This window comes from Syngnathus acus, chromosome 11 (assembly GCF_901709675.1).
Source record: "Syngnathus acus chromosome 11, fSynAcu1.2, whole genome shotgun sequence".
NCBI lineage: Eukaryota > Metazoa > Chordata > Actinopteri > Syngnathiformes > Syngnathidae > Syngnathus > Syngnathus acus.
The window spans coordinates 704,239-724,457 of record NC_051096.1 but is presented as its reverse complement, the minus strand read 5'-3'; the positions used below and the strand labels follow the sequence as shown (position 1 = coordinate 724,457).

Below are 20,219 nucleotides of genomic sequence, written 5' to 3'. Positions count from 1 at the left end.
GACGGCAACTGCGAGGGTCAAACTAGTGCCACGAGCATTACGATCCAGAATTCTGCGAGCAATTTTGACGTCCAATAGACGGCTATTAGACGTCTATATGCTACCCAGACGTCTCGGCTAAAACAGGTATAAAAAAAAGTCTAAAAGTGGAATAAAAATAGACGTCTATGCCGTAGACGTCTATAGCATAGAAGTCTATTAGACGTCTATACTATAGCCGTCTACGGGATAGTCGTCTATTAGACGTCTATTAGACGTCTATATGTGAAACCGATCCGTTGGGTCACTTGGTACCGGGCCGCCAAGCCGCACAGGAAAAAAAAAATTTTTTTTTATTTTTTTTTTTATCGACGATCAATTAATTCAGGTCAAGACGCTCGTCCCGGTCACGTGACATGTTTCCCCAGTCGAGCCTGCAAAGCAAAAATGAGTAAGAATTTATTTTGAAAAATATATTTAAAAAATGGCTATTCTCTCCCAGTGACATCCGTCGGTTCAGGTTAAGACGCTCGTCTCGGTCACGTGACATGTCACCTCAGTCGAGCCCGCGAAGCAAGCAAATATGAGCAAGAAACAGATGTTTGGAAAGCTTCTTCGGAAAGGGAAAAAAGCCCAATGAGGAGACGGAAGAAGAAGAGGCTACGACTTCTAAGAAAAGGAAAGCTGCATTTAAAAGAAAATTTCTGGAGTCCTACTTAAAATATGGATTTATCGCCACAGGTGACTCTGACGCGCCAAGCCCACTCTGCATAATATGTGGCGACAGGCTAGCTAATGAGGCTATGAAGCCTTCAAAACTGCTTCGGCACATGGAGACCAAGCATCCTGTATTAAAAGACAAACCTTAACCACATCGGGTGTCATTGTCTCCGATTACGCCTAGATGGGACCGGCTCGTTTCTGAGAAACAAGTTCAGTGCTCCCACTAATTCAACGTAATGGTGAGTTTTATTTTTATGTCGTTTATACTTGTTTTTATGTCGTGTCATTTTATTTCATCATATTTATATATTTATTATAAATGTATTATTTATTTATAGAAATGTATTATTTATTTATATAAAGGCCGGTCCACGAAAATATTTCTGACACGTAACCGGTCCGTGGCGCAAAAAAGGTTGGGGACCACTGATGTATACAACTTACAGAATGGTTTTGGGTTTAATATTTCATATTTGATGGATTTAATTTTGTCGTCTATTTTAGATCTATGTGTAGACCTAAAATAGACATCTATTTTAGGTCATTCTATAGACCTAAAATAGACATCTAAATTAGGTCTACATATAGACCTGATATAGACGGCGATCAGGTTACAGAAATAACCACACTTCACCCGGATCAATGGTCGTTTAAAACAAAGCAATGCAACCTCTGTTCATTATTTATACAACCTACAGCTGGTTTAGGGTTTAATATTCCATATTTAATGGATTTACATTTGTCATCTATCCATCCATCCATCCATCCATTTTCTTCCGCTTATCCAGGGTTGGGTTGCGGGGGCAGCAGCTTTAGGAGGGACTCCCAGACTTACCTCTCCCCAGCCACTTCATCCAGCTCATCCCGGGGGATCCCAAGGCGTTCCCAGGCCAGCTGAGAGATATAGTCTCTCCAGCGCGTCCTGGGTCGTCTACGGGGTCTCCTACCGGTGGGACATGCCCGGAACACCTCCCCAGGGAGGCGTCCAGGAGGCATCCTGATGAGGTGCCCGAGCCACCTCATCTGGCTCCTCTCAACGTGGAGGAGCAGCGGCTCTACTCCGAGTCCCTCCCGGATGACCAAGCTTCTCACTTTATCTCTAAGGGAGAGCCCGGACACCCTGCGGAGGAAACTCATTTCGGCCGCTTGTATCCGGGATCTCATTCTTTCGGTCACGACCCATAGCTGGTGACCATAGGTGAGGGTAGGAGCGTAGATCGACCGGTAAGTTGAGAGCTTTGCCTTTTAGCTCAGCTTTCTCTTCACCACGACGGACCGGTACAGAGTCCGCATTACTGCCGATGCTGCATCAATCCGCCTGTCGATCTCGCTCTCCATCCTGCCCTCACTTGTGAACAAGACCCCAAGATACTTGAACTCCTCCACTTGGGGCAGGATCTCATCCCCGATCCGGAGAGGGCATTCCACCCTTTTACGACCGAGGACCATGGACTCGGATTTGGAGGTGCTGACCCTCATCCCGACCGCTTCACACTCGGCTGCGAACCGCTCCAGTGAGAGCTGGAGATCACGGCTTGAAGAAGCCAACAGCACCACGTCGTCTGCAAAAAGCAGAGACGCAATGCTGAGGTCCCCAAACCGGACACCCTCAACGCCTCGGCTGCGCCTAGAAATTCTGTACATAAAAGTTATGAACAGAATCGGTGACAAAGGGCAGCCTTGGCGGAGTCCAACCCTCACTGGGAACGAATCTGACTTACTGCCGGAAATGCGGACCAAACTCCGGCATCGGTGATACAGGGACCGAACCGCCCTTATCAGTTGGCTCAGCGCCCCGTACTCCCGAAGCACCCTCCACAGAACCTCCCGAGGGACACGGTCGAACGCCTTCTCTAAGTCCACAAAACACATGTGGACTGGTTGAGCGAACTCCCATGCCCCCTCGAGGATCCTGCCAAGGGTGTAGAGCTGGTCCACTGTTGGATGAAAGCCACACTGCTCCTTCTGAATCCGAGGTTCGAACTCCCGACGGACCCTCCTCTCCAGCACCCCTGAATAGACCTTACCAGGGAGGCTCAGGAGTGTGATTCCCCTGTAATTGGAACACACCCTCCGGTCCCCCTTCTTAAAGAGGGGAACCACCACCCCTGTCTGCCAATCCAGAGGCACCGTCCCCGATGTCCACGCAATGCTGTAGAGGCGTGTCAGCCATGACAGCCCCACAACATCCAGGGCCTTTAAAAACTCTGGGCGGATCTCATCCACCCTTGGGGCCTTGCCCCCGAGGAGTTTTTTAACTACCTCAGTGACTTCGACCCCAGAGATTGGAGAGTCCGCCTCAGAGTCTCCAGGCCCTTCTTTCACAATGGAAGGCGTGTCGGTGGATTTGAGGAGGTCTTCGAAGTATTCTCCCCACCGACTCACGACGTCCCGAGTCGAGGTCAGCAGCAAGCCATCTCCACTGTAAACAGTGTTGATGGTGCACTGCTTCCCCTTCCTGAGACGCCGGATGGTGGACCAGAATTTCCTCGAAGCCGTCCGGAAGTCGTTCTCCATGGCCTCGCCAAACTCCTCCCACGCCCGGGTTTTTGCCTCAGCAACCGCCGAAGCCGCGTTCCGCTCGGCCATCCAGTACCTGTCGGCTGCCTCCGGAGTCCCAGAGGCCAAAACGGCCCGATAGGACTCCTTCTTCAGCTTGACGGCATCCCTTACCGCCGGTGTCCACCAGAGGGTTCAGGGATTGCCGCCACGACAGGCACCAACCACCTTACGGCCACAGCTCCGGTCGGCTGCCTCAACAATGGAGGCACGGAACATGGTCCACTCGGACTCAATGTCCCCCACCTCCTCCGGGACGTGGGAAAAGCTCTGCCGGAGGTGGGAGTTGAAGCTCTTCCTGACAGGGGATTCTGCCAGACGTTCCCAGCAAACCCTCACAGTACGTTTGGGCCTGCCAGGTCGGACCGGCATCTTCCCCCACCATCGGAGCCAACCCACCACCAGGTGGTGATCAGTTGACAGCTCCGCCCCTCTCTTCACCCGAGTTTCCAAAACATGTGGCCGATGACACGACTACAAAGTTGATCATCGAACTGCGGCCTAGGGTGTCCTGGTGCCAAGTGCACACGTTGGAACATGGTGTTCATTATTGACAATCCATGTCGAGCACAGAAGTCCAATAATAGAACACCGCTCGGGTTCAGATCGGGGGGGCCGTTCCTCCCAATCACGCCCTTCCAGGTCTCACTGTCATTGCCCACGTGAGCATTGAAGTCACCCAGTAGAACGATGGAGTCCCCAGAAGGAGCGCTCTCCAGCACTTCCTCCAAGGACTCCAAAAAGGGTGGGTACTCTGAGCTGCTGTTTGGTGCATAGACACAAACAACAGTCAGGACCCGTCCTCCCACCCGAAGGCGGAGGGAGGCTACCCTCTCATTCACCGGGGTGAACCCCAATGTGCAGGCGCCCAGCTGGGGGGCAATGAGTATACCCACACCTGCTCGACGCCTCTCACCGTGGGCAACTCCAAAGTGGAAGAGAGTCCAGCCCCTCTCGAGAGGGCTTGTACCGGAACCCAAACTGTGAGTGGAGGCAAGTCCGACAATGTCTAGTCGGAACTTTTCTGCCTCGCACACCAGCTCGGGCTCCTTTCCAGCCAGAGAGGTGACATTCCATGTCCCTAGAGCCAGCTTCTGCAGCCGGGGATCTGACCGCCAAGTTCCCTGCCTTTGGCCGCCGCCCAGCTTACATTGCACCCGACCCCTTTGACCCCACCCACAGGTGGTGAGCCCATGGGAAGGGGGACCCACGTTTCCCCATGGGCGAAGGCCCGGCCACCAGACGCTCGCCTCCGAGTCCCACCTCCAGGCCTGGCTCCAGAGGGGGGCCCCGGTGACCCGCGTCCGGGCGAGAGTAATCTGAGTCCATATATATTTTTCATCATAAGGGTTTTTTTGAGCCGTGCTTTGTCTGGCCCCTCACCTAGGACCCTTTTGCCATGGGTGACCCTACCAGGGGCATGAAGCCCCAGACAAAATGTCTCCGAGGATCATTGGGACACGCAAACCCCTCCACCACGGTAAGGTGACAACTCACTGAGTCGTCACCTTACCGTGGTGGAGGGGTTTGTCCTCTATTTTAGGTCTAAATATAGACCTAATTTAGACATCTATTTTAGGTCTATATATAGACCTAATTTAGACATCTATTTTAGGTCTATAAAATAACCTAAAATAGACATCTGTATCAGGTTACAGAAATAACCAATTCACATGTACGGATCAATATGCTTGTTAAACACAAATCTAACTAATTTCTGTACATTATTTATATAACTCACAGCTGGTTGAGACTTTAAAATTTCGAAATATGCTCATATTTGATGTTCTTAATTTAGACGTCTATTTTAGGTCTATACCGAGACAAATTTTAGACATCTAAATTAGGTCTATACATAGACCAGACGTCTAATAGACGTCTATGGCTGACAGGGAACAGTTTCAAGAATTTATTATTTCGCCTCGGAAGACAAAAATACATCCTGGAGTTGTGCCTCTTGATGAGGGATTCAATGAAGATTCTAGTGCAGGGGTCGGCAACCTGCGGCTCCGGAGCCGCATGCGGCTCTTCAGCCTCCTTATAGCGGCTCCCTTTGGCCTTGACAAAAAAAAAAAAAAACGAACATAAATAAAGAGTATTTCTTAATTCATTTGTATTCACATATTATTAGTTTATTTTGTTGCGCAGTTATCTTGGAGTTTGAGTTGATACGATCCAATTTTTAAAAAGCTAGACCTATTTCTAATTCATAATTTGTCATCAAAATATAGGCTACGTCACATCAACGTCAACATCTCGCGCCTTTACCAGCTGGCAGCTTTTAGAAGGTGTGAACCCGTGCGAACCTGTGTGCGAAGTTGTGAACCCTGAATAGCCATAAAAAAAAAAAAAAGGAAAGTTTCGGAAGAAAATAGAGAGTTTAATTCAGCGTAGACTTATTTATTTGCATTCACCGCCAACGACGCTGGCTTACCTGTATGCTTGATATATGTTGAGAAAATATCGAACAACAAAAAATGTAACATTGAAAGACATTTTCAAAACAAACACTTAGCATTCGCTGAAAAACACTCAACCGAGGCTGAGCGAAAGAGAGCAATTTCGGAACTGCTACAAAAAGCTGAAGAGCGCAAACTATCTTTCAAGAAGTGAATCAGTTCTCCACAGTCAACTAGCACTGCTAGCTTTGTGGCAGCTCTGGAGATCGTAAAGAGGGGGAAGCCGTTCACAGATGGAGAGTATATGAAGGAGTCGTTCATGAAAATATCAGAGCATCTATTCTCCGACTTTAAAGGCAAAAGGGAAATTATTCAGAAAATTAGAGAAATGCCTCTCTCCGCAAAGACCGTCAGAGACAGGACCATTAAAATGGCAGAAAACATCAGCGATAAGCAAATTGTTGACATCAATTCAGCTCAAGCATTTTCAATTGCCTGTGATGAATCAAGTGATGTAAACGATGTTGAGCAGATAGCACTGTTATGCAGATATGTAAACTCTGATGGGCCGCAGGAAGAACTGATTGAACTCATACCACTAAAGGGCCAAACACGAGGGCAGGACATTTGTGATGCTGTTTTGAGTTGTCTAGAAGCGAAAGGAATAAACACCACTCACCTGGTGTCAGTGTCTACTGATGGGGCACCCAGCATGAGAGGAGTTCATAAGGGCTTTGTGAATTTGCTTCAAAAGTTACTGGATCGAGAGCTCATGACGTTTCACTGCATCATCCACCAAGAAGCAAACTTTCCCCCCTGACTGTGTGGAAGTGATGAACCTCGTTATCAAGATAGTGAACAAAATAATTGCGAACGGGTTAAGCCACCGACAGTTTTGTTCATTGTTAGAAGAAGTCGACCATGCGTATTCGGATCTCCTGCTGCACAACAAAGTCCGGTGGCTGTCCAGGGGAGAGGTGCTAAAACGCTTCGCTACCTGTCTGGAGCATGTGAAAACCTTCTTGGAAAGCAAAGGCCTCAGCTATCCTGAACTGGAAGACCTTGATTGGCTGAGTAAGTTCTACTTCATGGTGGATATGACAAGTCACTTGAACACGCTGAATAAAAATCTCCAAGGAAAGGGAAGCACAGCCCTGCAGATGCTGGAAGATGTTTTGGCATTTGAGCGCAAGATGACAGTGTTCGCAAGAGATGCACAAAAAGGTACGCTCTCTCACTTTCCCTCCCTAAGAGAGTTCAAAGAAGCGAACAATCAAATAAATTATGATTATTTCCACCGTGCCATCATTACAATGCAAGCTGCATTTGGAGAAAGATTCAGTGATTTCAGAAAGGAGAAGCCTACCCTCTCTTTCCCTGTCACACCGCTGGACATCGACCCATTCCTGCTGAACACAGTTGTATTCACCGGAGTAAGTAAGCCTGATCTAGAAATTGAACTGGCCGACACAGCGGATAAAGATTTATGGGTAAATAAGTTCAAATCACTGACGGCGGATATTGAAGAAGTCGCCCGTCAGAAGGCTACACTCGTTAAAGAGCACAAATGGAGTGATATGGAGAAACTCCCCCACCCCGACAAACTTGTTTTTGAAACATGGAGTGCCATTCCTGACACGTATATTAACATGAAAAAGTATGCATTTGGAGTCTTGTCCATCTTTGGCTCAACATACTTATGCGAGCAATTGTTCTCAAGCATGAACTTCATAAAGAACAAACACCGTTCTCGCCTCGTAGATGAGAGCCTGCAGGCTTGTATGAAGATCAAAGTCTCATCCTACAGCCCTGACATAGGGAAGATCTGCAGCGAAGTTCAGACACAGAAGTCACATTAAACAGGTAAGAATTGAATATAATTTAATAAGCTATTACTTTTCCTGGAAAAAAAAATCTGACTCCGAGCTGATGTAGATTTTTTTTTGTATGTTCAGGTGCTTCAGTTTATTGCTGGCTGAGCAAAAAACCAGAAGAGGACGAGAGAGCACTGACATGGACTTGTCAAGGACGGTCCTAATTTTATGTTTATTTTTAAAGCTCAGCTAAATGTTTTATTTTAAAGTGGGCTACTTTTTGTTGTATTCAGTGGTTATAACAGCTAAAATTAAAAAAAGATGAGAACTTTTTAAAGTTTACAAGTTCTGTTATTTTGTGCGGCTCATCTACAATTTTTTTTTTGGCAGACGAGGGGGCAAAATGGCTCTTTTGATAATAAAGGTTGCAGACCCCTGTTCTAGCGTATGGATGATGCGTCCATTTCTCAAGCAATGCGGAACTTCTCAGCAAGCTTTGCAGCGCTCTTTGTTGCAGTGAAGCAAGCAAGCTGAGGTCTATTTGATGTGGCTATTATGTATTTCAAGGAGACATGTCATGCAAAATCCACCTTTTGAGCTTTTATATACATTTTATTGAGCACTTGGAGTCCCCAGGATTGTGGAAAAATGTATTGCCTCCAGTTGCTGCACAGATATTTTATCATCTGTTTGAGGGATAATTTTTACTCCGTTCAATCTTATCCATTTTCAATTGCGTATTTTTAACTATTATGTCACAGTCTTTGGGGCAGCACTGCCAAACAAGGTAAACGGTTTTGCAAATCCACCATCTTTATTACTCTGAATGACTTTTGTAGTCCAAACTCAAGGATGCCGAAGGTACAAGTCTAGAGATGTTCCATTGTTGGATGCATTAATCCAGTGGTCCCCAACCACCGGGCCGCAGACCGGTACCGGTCCGTGGGTCACTTTGTACCGGGCCGCCAAGCCACACAGAAAAAAAAAAAAAATTGTTTTAATCGACGATCAATTAATTCAGGTCAAGACGCTCGTCCCGGTCACGTGACATGTTTCCCCAGTCGAGCCCGCAAAGCTAGCAAAAATGAGTAAGTATTTATTTTGAAAAATATAAAAAAATTGGCGATTCTCTCCCAATTACATCCGTCGGTTCAGGTCAAGACGCTCGTCTCGGTCACGTGACATGTCACCTCAGTTGAGCCCGCGAAGCAAGCAAAAATGAGCAAGAAACAGAGATGTTTGGAAAGCTTCTTCGGAAAGGGAAAAAAGCCCAATGAGGAGACGGAAGAAGAAGAGGCTACGACTTCTAAGAAAAGGAAAGCTGCATTTAAAAGACTATGACGCGCCAAGCCCACTCTGCATAATATGTGGCGACAGGCTAGCTAACGAGGCAATGAAGCCCTCAAAACTGCTTCGGCACATGGAGACCAAGCATCCTGCATTAAAAGACAAACCTTAACCACTTCGGGTGTCATTGTCTCCGATTACGCCTAGATGGGACCGGCTCGTTTCTGAGAAACAAGCTCAGTGCTCCCACTAATTCAATGTAATGGTGAGTTTTATTTTAATGTTGTTTATACTTGTTTTTATGCCAGTCGTATCATTTTATTTCATCGTATTCATATATTTATTATAAATGTATTATTTATTTATTTATATAAATGTATTATTTAGTTATATAAATGTATTATTTATTTATATAAAATATTTCTGACACGTAACCGGTCCGTGGCGCAAAAAAGGTTGGGGATCACTGCATTAATCCACACAAAAAGAAAATCAACCGGACTCCGCTGCCCTCTCTGCCGAGTATCCACCACCATATGGTCAGTCACTGATCTGCACTTTATACTGTACACTGTTTACACTCACTTTGTTTTGCACTGCATTCTCCCCTGTTTAACAGTACATTCACTATAACTCTCATAACTGTTGCACAATGCCATTTTTGCAATAGCCTATATTGCACATCCCTCACCTTCGTAGTTGTATATACTGTATATATATATATTGTGGTTTTTATATTTTGTGTTTTTTTGTACTTTTTAACCTTCTTTTAATCTCCTTACCTTGTCTGGCACATTAACGGACAGCGAAAGAATGTCATTGTACAAAGAAAAAGTGCTTTCCTTTTGTACATATGACAATAAATGCTTTGTATCTTGAATCTTGAATCATTACACCGTCCCCCGGCATCAGAACCTCAAAGAACCCTGTCAGCCATAGGCGTCTATTAGACGTCTGTATAGACCTAATTTAGACGTCTACAATTGGTCTCGGTATAGACCTAAAATAGACGTCTAAATTAAAAACATCAAATATGATCATATTTCGAAATTTTAAAGTCTGAACCAGCTGTAAGTTGTATAAACAATATACAGAAGTTGTTTGGATTTGTGTTTAACAAGCATATTGATCCGTACATGTGAATTGGTTATTTCTGTAACCTGATATAGACATCTATTTTAGGTTATTCTACAGACCGAAAATAGACGTCTAAATTACGTCTATATAGGCCAGGGGTCACCAACACGGTGCCCGCGGGCACCAGGTCGCCCGTGAGGACCGCATGAGTCGCCAGCAGGACTTTTCTAAAATTAGCTCAAATAGCAGTGAGCTGCATCTATTTATTTTACAGTCAAACCTCGGTTTTCGAACGTCCTGTTGTCGAACAAATCGGAATTCGAACAAAAAATTCGAGATTTTTTTGTTTCGGTCGGAGGTAGAACCTCGCGAGATGAGCCGGGAGGACCCGAGAAAACCCGACCGCGCGGCCCGGATGCCGACTGACTCCGTTGTTATTGTATTTTCGTTACTTTGAGGATTGTATTAACCCCTAATCATGCCTCCAAAGAAAGCAAGTGGGAGCAGTCATCATCATCGGCATCACAGTCTCGAAAGACCATAGATTTCTTGTGTCTGGAGGTTAGGTGTTCTTTGCACAGTGTCTGCTGTGGCTGGTGAGTCCTATCCGTGAGAGGCAGACACGGCCACAGATGTTACAGATGTGGGCCAGACCCGGTGGAGGTGGGGGCATGGTGGCTTGCTGCTTCCTCAATTTCCTTTTCGTTTCTCGATGTTGAGCCAGGGTGATTTCGTAGGTCTGCAGCCCGTTTCGGAGAGCCTGTTGCCATTTGTGGCGATCCTGGGCGACGTCTTCCCAGATGGCTGGGTTGATGTTGAAGGATTTGAGGTCTTGTTTGCAGACATCCTTGTAGCGGAGCAGTGGGCGGCCTACTTGCCTTTTGCCTGATTTTAGCTCTGCATATAAGATGTCCTTTGGCATACGACCATCTTTCATCCGACGGACATGGCCCAGCCAACGGAGACGCCGCTGCTTCAGCAGGGAGAGCATAGTGGGGAGCTGTGCACTCTCCAGGACTGCACTGTCTGTGATCCTGTCCCGCCAGGTGATGCCCAGTATGCGTCTCAGGCAACGCAGATGGAAAGAGTTTAGCCTTCTCTCTTGATGTGCATAAAGAGTCCAGGCTTCGCTGCCATACAAGAGTGTACTGACGACACAGGCCCTGTACACTTGCACCTTTGTATGGATGGTGAGCTTGCTGTTCTGCCATACTCTGGGTGTCAGTTTTCCAAAGGTAGAAGCTGCTTTCCCAATCCGGCTGCTGACCTCGGCATCGACTGACAAATTGCAGGTGATGGTAGACCCAAGATAGATAAAGCTGCTTACAGCTTCCAGTGTGTAGTTGTTGATGGTGATGGAAGGTGGGACAGTAGTCCCCTGGCCCATTGTCTTGGTTTTGTTTAGGCTGATGGTCAGGTTGAAGTCCTGACATGCTTGGCTGAACCGGTCTAGAAGAGTCTGCAGGTGTTCCTTAGTGTGTGTTGCCAATGCTGCATCATCAGCAAACAACATGTCCCGAATGGTGAGTGGTCTGATCTTGGTTTTTGCTCTCAGTCGGGCTAGGTTGAATAGCTTGCCGTCTGTCCTGGTGTGTAAGTAAACTCCCTCAGTTGATGTTCCGAAGGCTTGGCGCAGGAGGAGAGAGAAGAATATCCCAAACAGAGTGGGTGCCAAAACGCATCCCTGTTTGACACCACAGCGGATGTTAAAGGACTCAGAAGTGCACCCATCGTACTGAACAGTACCTTTCATGTCAGTGTGTAAGGACTGGAGGATGCTGAGGAGTTTTGGCGGGCAACCTATCCGTTCCACCATTTGGAAAAGGCCGCTCCTGCTCACCAGGTCAAAAGCCTTGGTAAGGTCAACGAAGGCCATGTAGAGAGGTTTATGTTGTTCTCTGCACTTCTCCTGCAGCTGTCTCAGGGTGAAGATCATGTCCAGAGTTGATCTTCCTGCTCTGAACCCTGCCTGTGACTCTGGGTAAAGCATCTCTGCGAGGACTTGGAGTCTGTTTAGTACAACTCGAGCAAAGAGCTTACCGGTAATGCTGAGTAGGGAGATGCCACGGTAGTTGTTACAGTCACTCCTGTCTCCCTTGTTTTTGTACAAGGTGACGATGTTAGCATTTCTCATGTCCTGTGGGACAGAGCCTTCTTTCCAGCACAGGCATAAAAGCTTGTGCAGTCTATGCAGAAGAGCAGGCTTCCCACACTTGAGGACTTCGGCTGTTATCCCATCGGTGCCTGGAGCTTTTCCGCTGGGCAGGCTGTTAATTGCTTTGCTTAGCTCCTCAGTTGTTGGTTCCATGTCAAGCTCTTCCATAACAGGTAGGTGCCCTACATGCCTGAGGGCTGCATCAGAGACACTGTTGTCCCTGGCATAGAGCTCTGAGTAGTGTTCCACCCAGCGGTCCAGCTGCTTAGAGCGTTCAGCGATGGTTTCTCCCGAAGCTGATTTCAGTGGGACAATTTTGCGGGGTGATGGTCCAAGTGCCTTTTTGATGCCATCGAACATGAGTCTGATGTTGCCTGTGTCAGCAGCTGCTTGAATGTTGCTGCAGAGCTGTAGCCAATAGTCATTGGCACAACGTCTAGCGGCTTGTTGGAGTTTCCCCCTAGAAGATCGGAGGGTCTGTAGAGTTTTGGTGTTTGGAGTGCGCTTGTAATTTGTGAGTGCGACGCGTTTTTCTTCAAGAATTGGTGCCAATGTTGTTAAATTGGCATTGAACCAGTCATTTGGTTTTCCCTGCTTTTTGCCAAAGACCGACAGGGCCGTGCTGTGTATGGCATCCCTCAAGCCATCCCAGTACCGCTGAGCGGAGCTGGACTGGGGTGGGCCGTGGAGGGAGACTTCTAAGGCACAGAGGAAGGCTGTAGCTTTGGTTGGGTCGGTTGTTTTGCTGCTGTCGATGCGTGGGGCTCCCTTTGATTTGGATCTGTGTAGGTTTTTTGCCTGTAGCTTGACTCTACAGAGCACAAGGGAGTGGTCTGTGTCGCAGACTGCACTGTGGAGACTGCGTGTTTGAAGGATGCCTCTGAGATCAGAAGTGCGTGTTATGATCAGGTCTAACTGGTGCCAGTGACCTGAGCGTGGATGTCTCCAAGAGACTTTGCGAATGGGTTTGGTCTGGAAGTATGTGTTGGTGATGCAGAGGTGGTGATATGTGCAGAACTCCAGAAGTCTCTGCCCATTTTCATTCAGCTTACCGATGCCATGGTGTCCCAAGCAGGATGGCCAGGAGTCACGATCGGCTCCGACTCTAGCATTAAAGTCACCAAGTAGGTAGAGCTGTTCACGGCTGGGAATGTTTTTAAGAGTCGCTTCGAGTTCATCATAAAACCTTTCTTTTATTTCCTGGGGGGAGCTAAGTGTTGGAGCGTACACACTCACTAGGTGGACAGGTCCCATAGATGTATTGAGGCAGAGAGCCAGGATTCTCTCAGAGCCACCTGTGGGTGGTACCACTGCTCCCAGGAGTGTGTTCCTGACAGCGAACCCTACTCCGTGTTCCCTGGTTTCCTCAGGGGGCTTCCCCCGCCAAAAGAAGGTATAGTCCTTTTCCTTGAGTGAGCCAGATCCATGGAGTCGTGTTTCCTGGAGGGTCGAGATGTCAATTCTGAGCTTCAGGAGTTCGTTGTTGATAACTGCAGTTTTACGGACATCACTAATTTGTTGTAGGTTGTCGCTGAGCCCGGGTGTCATAGTCCTGACATTCCAGCACCCCAGGCGTAGTGGTGGAATCTTCGGTAATTTCCTTTTGTTGCTTGGTGCGTGAATTTACAGCCCACTTGTTAGGATAAATCCCTGAGCTCCAAGCACCCAATGAAGCAGGCAGGCTGTGGCGGGAAAGCACCTTATTGGCTGGGGGCTGCCCAGCTTGAGGCGGGCGGTAGCTGTCCAATGAGACCGAACATCTCTCCCACCGTCGGAGGTAGCCCCTGGCACCCATACTCTACGCCAATAAGAAAGGGCTTATAACCGGTAACTGCTAACCTCCCGTGTTGTGTCTCCGCTGGTTAGTGGAGCTGAAGTTTCCTCTCCAGTGCGCAAGAAGCCTGGGCAAGTTTTTATGGAAGCCTTGAGTTTCCCAGGCATCACGGCTTCCCTCTTGGCCTTCCTGTTGTCATCCAAAGGAACGGTGAACCGATACGTTTGGCATCAGGTTGGCTGCAGGAGTTGCCAGAACAATGCCTTTTTTCTTTTAAAGCATGAGTCTGCCTAACGGAGTCCAAGCCGGGTTTCCTGTCGGGGTTTGCTCCCTTAGCCTTTTCGTTCCAGACGATACCCACAAGGCAGCGGGGGTGCTATTTCCCCCATAGCTGGGACAGTGGTTAGCGGGCGCCAGGACATCCACGCGCCGGTGGGCCTGTACGTCACGCCTAGGGGCCCACTGTTGCTCCCCCGATCGATCCCCTGCATCCCTGTGGGAGCAGTAAAGCCATCCTAAAACACAAAGACGCTCTTAAAGCAATGCGACAGTGAGCGCCCGGCGCGTTGCGGTTGCGCGATCGGACCAAATCAAGCTCCCTGCGCACTGAGGTCCACTTAAATTTTGGAAAGTACATCAGGACTTTAATAATATTTTCAAAATTTTTAGTGACCGCTCTGTCACAATAATGCGACCAGCGCAGTGCAGTTGCGCGGTCGGCGACGCGCTACGGTTGCGCGTTCGGTGGTGCGCTGCAGTTGCGCGATCGGTCAAAATTAAGCTCCCTGCCCACTTAGGTCCACTTAAATTTTGGAAAGTACATCAGGACTTTAAAAATATTTTCTAAATTTCAGCGACGGCTCAGTCACAATAATGCGACCAGCGCGGTGCAGTTGCGCGGTGGGCGACGCGCTACGGTTGCGCGTTCGGCGGTGCGCTGCAGTTGCGCGATTGGACAAATATGCGCAAATGAAAAAATGCTTAAAAAAGGCGGGGTTTTTTTTGTTTTGATACGGATTAGATAATGTTTAATTATTTGTAATGGAAAAGATAGATACAGAATTCGACCGATTCGCTTCTCGAACCGCCTTCTGGAACGGATTGTGATAAAAAACTAAGGTTTGACTGTATTTTTGCCAGAGATGGGAACTCGAGTCACTGTGACTTGGACTCGAGTCGACTCGAGTCGCTGTTTTGATGACTTGGAAGTTAAAGACTCGGGACTTGACTTGACTTGGGACACGATGACTTGAATGACTTCAGTGTTATTTAGTTTATGTTTTCAGTTTGAATATAAAATTAATAATACCTTTAAAAAAGTAATATTGATAACACGGTAGGAGCGCAGGCTGAGAATGGCATTGTCATGATTGGATCGCTACCCTGTCAATCAATCAGTCGTGCCCTCTCTACCTACCTAACGTGTTTATTGGAGAATCACGCCCCTTTATATCAGACATGCACAAACATGTCAGCGGGAGCGGTACCGCGAGTCATCACCTTCGGCTATCGCAATTACATTTATGACGGCAAAAGACGGACAGCACAGTGCAAGATATGCAACAGAAACATTTCAGACAGCCAGACGACAACTGCAAAATTTGTCCGTTTGAAGTTTATAGAGCTCTAGTGTCTCCAGATGTTACAGATGAAACATAAAATGTTTCTAATGCTCTTTAATGTGTTTCTTCTTTCAGATTCTTTTCAGATTATTTTTTCATATTTGCAACTCAAATGTGTCAGATACTGTCGGCAGACGTTCATTTGTTTAGATTGAGCTGTCAATCATTGTATGAGGTAATTTCTTTTTTGTTTGATTCCATGGTTTATTTTACTGAATATCAGTAATTACAGTGCAAATCCAAATTATTGTCATATTTTTTAAACAGGTTAGACACATTGGACAATGATGGTTCCTTAAAGTTACTTATATCTTGTCTTTTCACGTTACTAAGATCAGATTCTGCGGGTAAAATTGCAATAATGTGACTTGACTTGGACTTGACTTGACCTATTTAAAGACTTGACTTGGAATTGACTTGACCTATTTAAGGACTTGACTTGACTTGACTTCACTTGCCCAAGAAAAAAATGACTTGGGGCTTACTTGAGACTTGAAGGTTAAGACTTGAGACTCACTTGAGACTTGCACATGTGTGACTTGGTCCCATCTCTGATTTTTGCTATTCTTGTTAAAATCACACTTACATGTGAACTGGAAATGACAATAATAACAAATTGAGCAAACTGGCTATTTCAGAAGTGTGTGTCAAACTGGTAGCCCTTTGCCTTAATCAGTACCCAGGAAGTAGCTCTCGGTTTAAGAAAGGTTGGTGACCCCTGCCTTAATCAGTACCCAGGAAGTAGCTGTCGGTTTAAGAAAGGTTGGTGACCCCTGCATTAGATAGTGTACGCCCAAAAAAATAGCTCATCAAGTGGATCAGAGTATATCAACCTGCACGAAGGGCGGTTGAGGACATATTTTACCTCCCCCCACTAAGGAGAAGAAACTCCAGTTTCGGGTTAAAAGTAATCGGTTCCGGTTCGTCTGGTAATAAAATCCAGGAAGAAGCGCCGAGAGAGTATTTTTCTTCGAGTTGCGAAAGTCGATGTTGCTTCAGAAAAAGAACAAACCAACTTACTTTTTGTAAGACAAAGAAGGGCTGCATTTTGGTGAGTAATAATTTTGGACAGAGCATGCTCTGTTATGTTTCAAGAATGTTTTTGTGAGTAGTTTGTCTGTATGTGTTTGTTGGGGGGTAGTTCGGTAAAGTTAACATCCTTTACTTTTTGAACGTGGTTGAAACCTATTCATCTTACGTTTTTAATATTAGGCATTTTATTATTTTAATAAACATTTAAGTTAGTCACCTAAATGTTGAACAGAGGGTGTGTTTTACCGAAGTCAAATTCCTTGTTTGGCACGCTCAAACATGGCGAATAAAAAACTCTTGAAGTTATAACTTGTCTGGTGTTTTATTCCTTGTTTTTATATTCGCCAATCAAAACATAAAAATCTGACATTTGGTTAACTGCTTTATATGACAATATGTATATGTGTTTTACGTTGTTATATGAATTGGTGTCCCCAAAATTAACAAATGTCGCCATAACGTTTTTTTTTCAACCTTTTATTCAAACACAAACACATTCGATATGTAATAACACCATCAACTACAAGCCAACAAAAACAAAATTAAAACATCAATGTCGGCATAAAGTGTGTCGGCATAAAGTGTGTCGGCTGGCAATGGGATAGCGGCAATGCTGTCTGTCACTCACTCGTGAATCCTCGCGAACGACCAATCAGCAGCGCCAGCGAGCGATAGATGGAGGAGGGACTTTACGAGTCAGTGACGTAATTTCCCGTTCATGAACGAGTTAGTGACGCAATTTCCCGTTCACGACCGGGTGAGAGACTGTTGCCAACGGATCAGTGTGTAAGTGTTGTATTATAGAAAGAAATGTGTTAATTACCCGAGCCAATTATTATTATATATATAATAATTTGGCGGGGTTGTGTGGTTGTATTGTTTGATGTGTATGGGTTGTTTCCACTGGATGTAAAAAAACAACAACAACGTATCAGTGTGTGTGTGTGAGTGGTGGGGTGGGGGGTGGGGGGGGGGATTCATTGAACGGTTCGTTTGAACGAATCTTTTGGGTGAACTGATTCTAAAGATTTAGTTCACCTAAAAGACCTGGAATGCACATCACTATGTCAAAGTGCAAAATAAAACCCAGGTTTACCCTGTACATTTTCATCATTTGGATAACAACTTGTAGAACAAGCAATTTTATCAGTACTATTTTAAAATAACGTGATTGGATATGTGCAACAGCCAAATTAAATTGCACCACATTCAAAGGCACAGACAGAATGCCATCTTTTTTTTTTTTTTCAAACAGGGCAAAGTATATCATTGGAAAATGGTTCATTTGAATCTTGCAGCTAACACTTGTTTCATTCTTTAACAGCTAGGAAGTGAGTGTGAAATGCCCATCACAGGGAAAAGTAAGAGGTTTTTTTTTGTAGGCATTAGTCATTTAAAAAGAGGTCATAACTGCAGTAATTTGAGTATTTTATTTCTATTTCTCTACATTCTCAGAGTTTCTGAAGGTCATCATGGAGCCCCTTTTGGCAATCCATGGGCTGAGAAGCCTCAATTCTCATTCATAATGTAGCGCAGAGAGTGGACGGTTGCCCATGATTGATCTGGAGACCTTTGACTTGATGTTCAAGGAAATAAATGACAAACAGGATGCAAGAATGAATGACAGAATGATTAAGCTTGTGATTCCCCCCTTCACTCTTGATAGCTTACAAATGGAACCTGTAGGGTTCCGTTTGATTTAATTGCTGTGCTGTCAAAGTTACTGACTTTTCAGTTACTTTTTTGCTTGATTTACAAGAAAAAAAGTCCTCAATTCAATTTTGTCTACTCTTAATTCCACTCTTCTGAGACACTGTTCATAATGCCTTGTATACAGATTGCAAAGCAGTCTTGTGTTGGGAGGGGCTGATTTGAAGACTTGCATGTTTCCAAGACCATGGACAGGTATTATTAGTTTGACATCTGTACTGTAGATTAGAAAAGACAACAGTGAAGGCTTATGATGTGGTGGCTGCTCTCAATGTTGACTTTTTTTTTCTGTTGTAGATTTTACGTAAATGACAATATGCGTGGTGGTGAAACTCGTGCAAAGAGGGCGCACAAGAAGACTGCTCTGGTAGCGCTGGTAAATAAAAAAACTTGTCTGCTCGTTCCTGTGCGATTGCTTTATGTTCAAAATGTGCGACTGACATGACATACATCAAGGAAAAGCTATTTTACAGGTAGTATTTTTTTCCCATATTCATATTTCTTTTACAGAGTAATCCCAAGGTCTACAATGGGTGGTGCCTGATGTCCATCGAGTTCATCTTTGTCGAACCTGTTGGCGACACGCACAGAGGCCACGGATGATGAAACAAGGACCGCAATGACTTTAAAATGAAAACTGGCTCCAGCGCTGAGTAGCAAAGGGGGCTATCAAAACCCCACAAGAGAGTGAAGTTTATATTGTTTCCCCCTTGTGTTACGCCGAGCTGGTTGTTTTGTTTATTTGATATGTCCTACATAAAATATGTATATATATTGTAACTTAGTAGTTTTGTTCTATTAAAACAGCCCCCATTTTTTAATATTGTATGTATATTTTTACATTTTTAAACATGATTTAAAAACATTGCACATTTATATTTGTGACGGTTGGATAATGTTTGAAAAAATGTTTTTATTTAGGTTCAATTATCGTTTTGGTTAATTTTAACATCAAAAGGTGTATTTATATCTGCAGCTAACATAAGTATGACTGTTACTGAAACCTATTTTTATATTAAAAAATGTCAATTTTCACACCCTGGACCATCACTAATGAAATGCATTTTCACAACATCCTGGAACTACACAAAGGTAAGGATCACAGGTTAAATGTATTGAAGAGAACCTCAATGTTGAATAGACGTCTAGATGTTCAATTATTAGCGCTAATCGCGCTAGTAGCAATTAGCCATCATTCGAACGTCTACTAAATAAACGTCTAAAAAAACTTTCACATATAGACGTCTAATAGACATCTATTCCGTAGATGTTTAAAAAACTTGTACATATAGACGTCTAATAGACGTCTATCCCGTAGACCTTCACATATACGGGACTGTCTCAGAAAATCTGAATAATATAGTTCTTTATTTTCTGAAATGCAATTAAAAAAACAAATGTCATACATTCTGGATTCATTACAAATCAACTGAAATATTGCAAGCATTTTATTGTTTTAATATTGCTGATTATGGCTTACAGTTTAAGAAAACTCAAAAATCCTATCTCAAAAAATTTGAATATTTCCTCAGACCAAGTAAAAAAAAAAGATTTAGAACAGCAAAACAAAATCAAACATTTGAAAATGTCCATTAATGCACTCAGTACTTGGTTGGGAATCCTTTTGCACGGATTACTGCATCAATGCGGCATGGCATGGAGGCAATCAGCCTGTGGCATTGCTGAGGTGTTATGGATGCCCAGGATACTTCAATAGCAACCTTTAGCTCATTTGCATAGTTGGGTCTGGTGTCTTTCAGCTTCTTCTTCACAATACCCCACAAATTCTCTATGGGGTTCAGGTCAGGGGAATTGGCAGGCCAATCGAGGACAGTAATGCCATGGTCAGTACACCATTTACTGGTGGTTTTGGCACTGTGGGCAGGTGCCAGATCATGCTGGAAAATGAAATAATCATCTCCATAGAGCTTTTCAGCAGACGGAAGCATGTAGTGCTCTAAAATCTGCATTTACTCTGGACTTGATGAAACACAGTGGACCAACACCAGCAGCTGACATGGCTCCCCAAACCTGACTGTGGGAACTTCACACAGGATTTCAAGCAACTTGGATTTTGCTTCTCTCCAG

General features: G+C 45.1%; 1 long non-coding RNA gene across 1 annotated transcript; it reads left to right on the top strand.

The window, feature by feature from the left end:
* Positions 1–17,159: 17,159 nt before the first annotated feature.
* Positions 17,160–19,166, top strand: LOC119130452. The gene is made up of 4 exons (XR_005099412.1): positions 17,160–17,207; positions 17,357–17,361; positions 18,429–18,507; positions 18,642–19,166. It is a non-coding gene; the product is annotated as an uncharacterized LOC119130452 (long non-coding RNA).
* Positions 19,167–20,219: the final 1,053 nt, after the last annotated feature.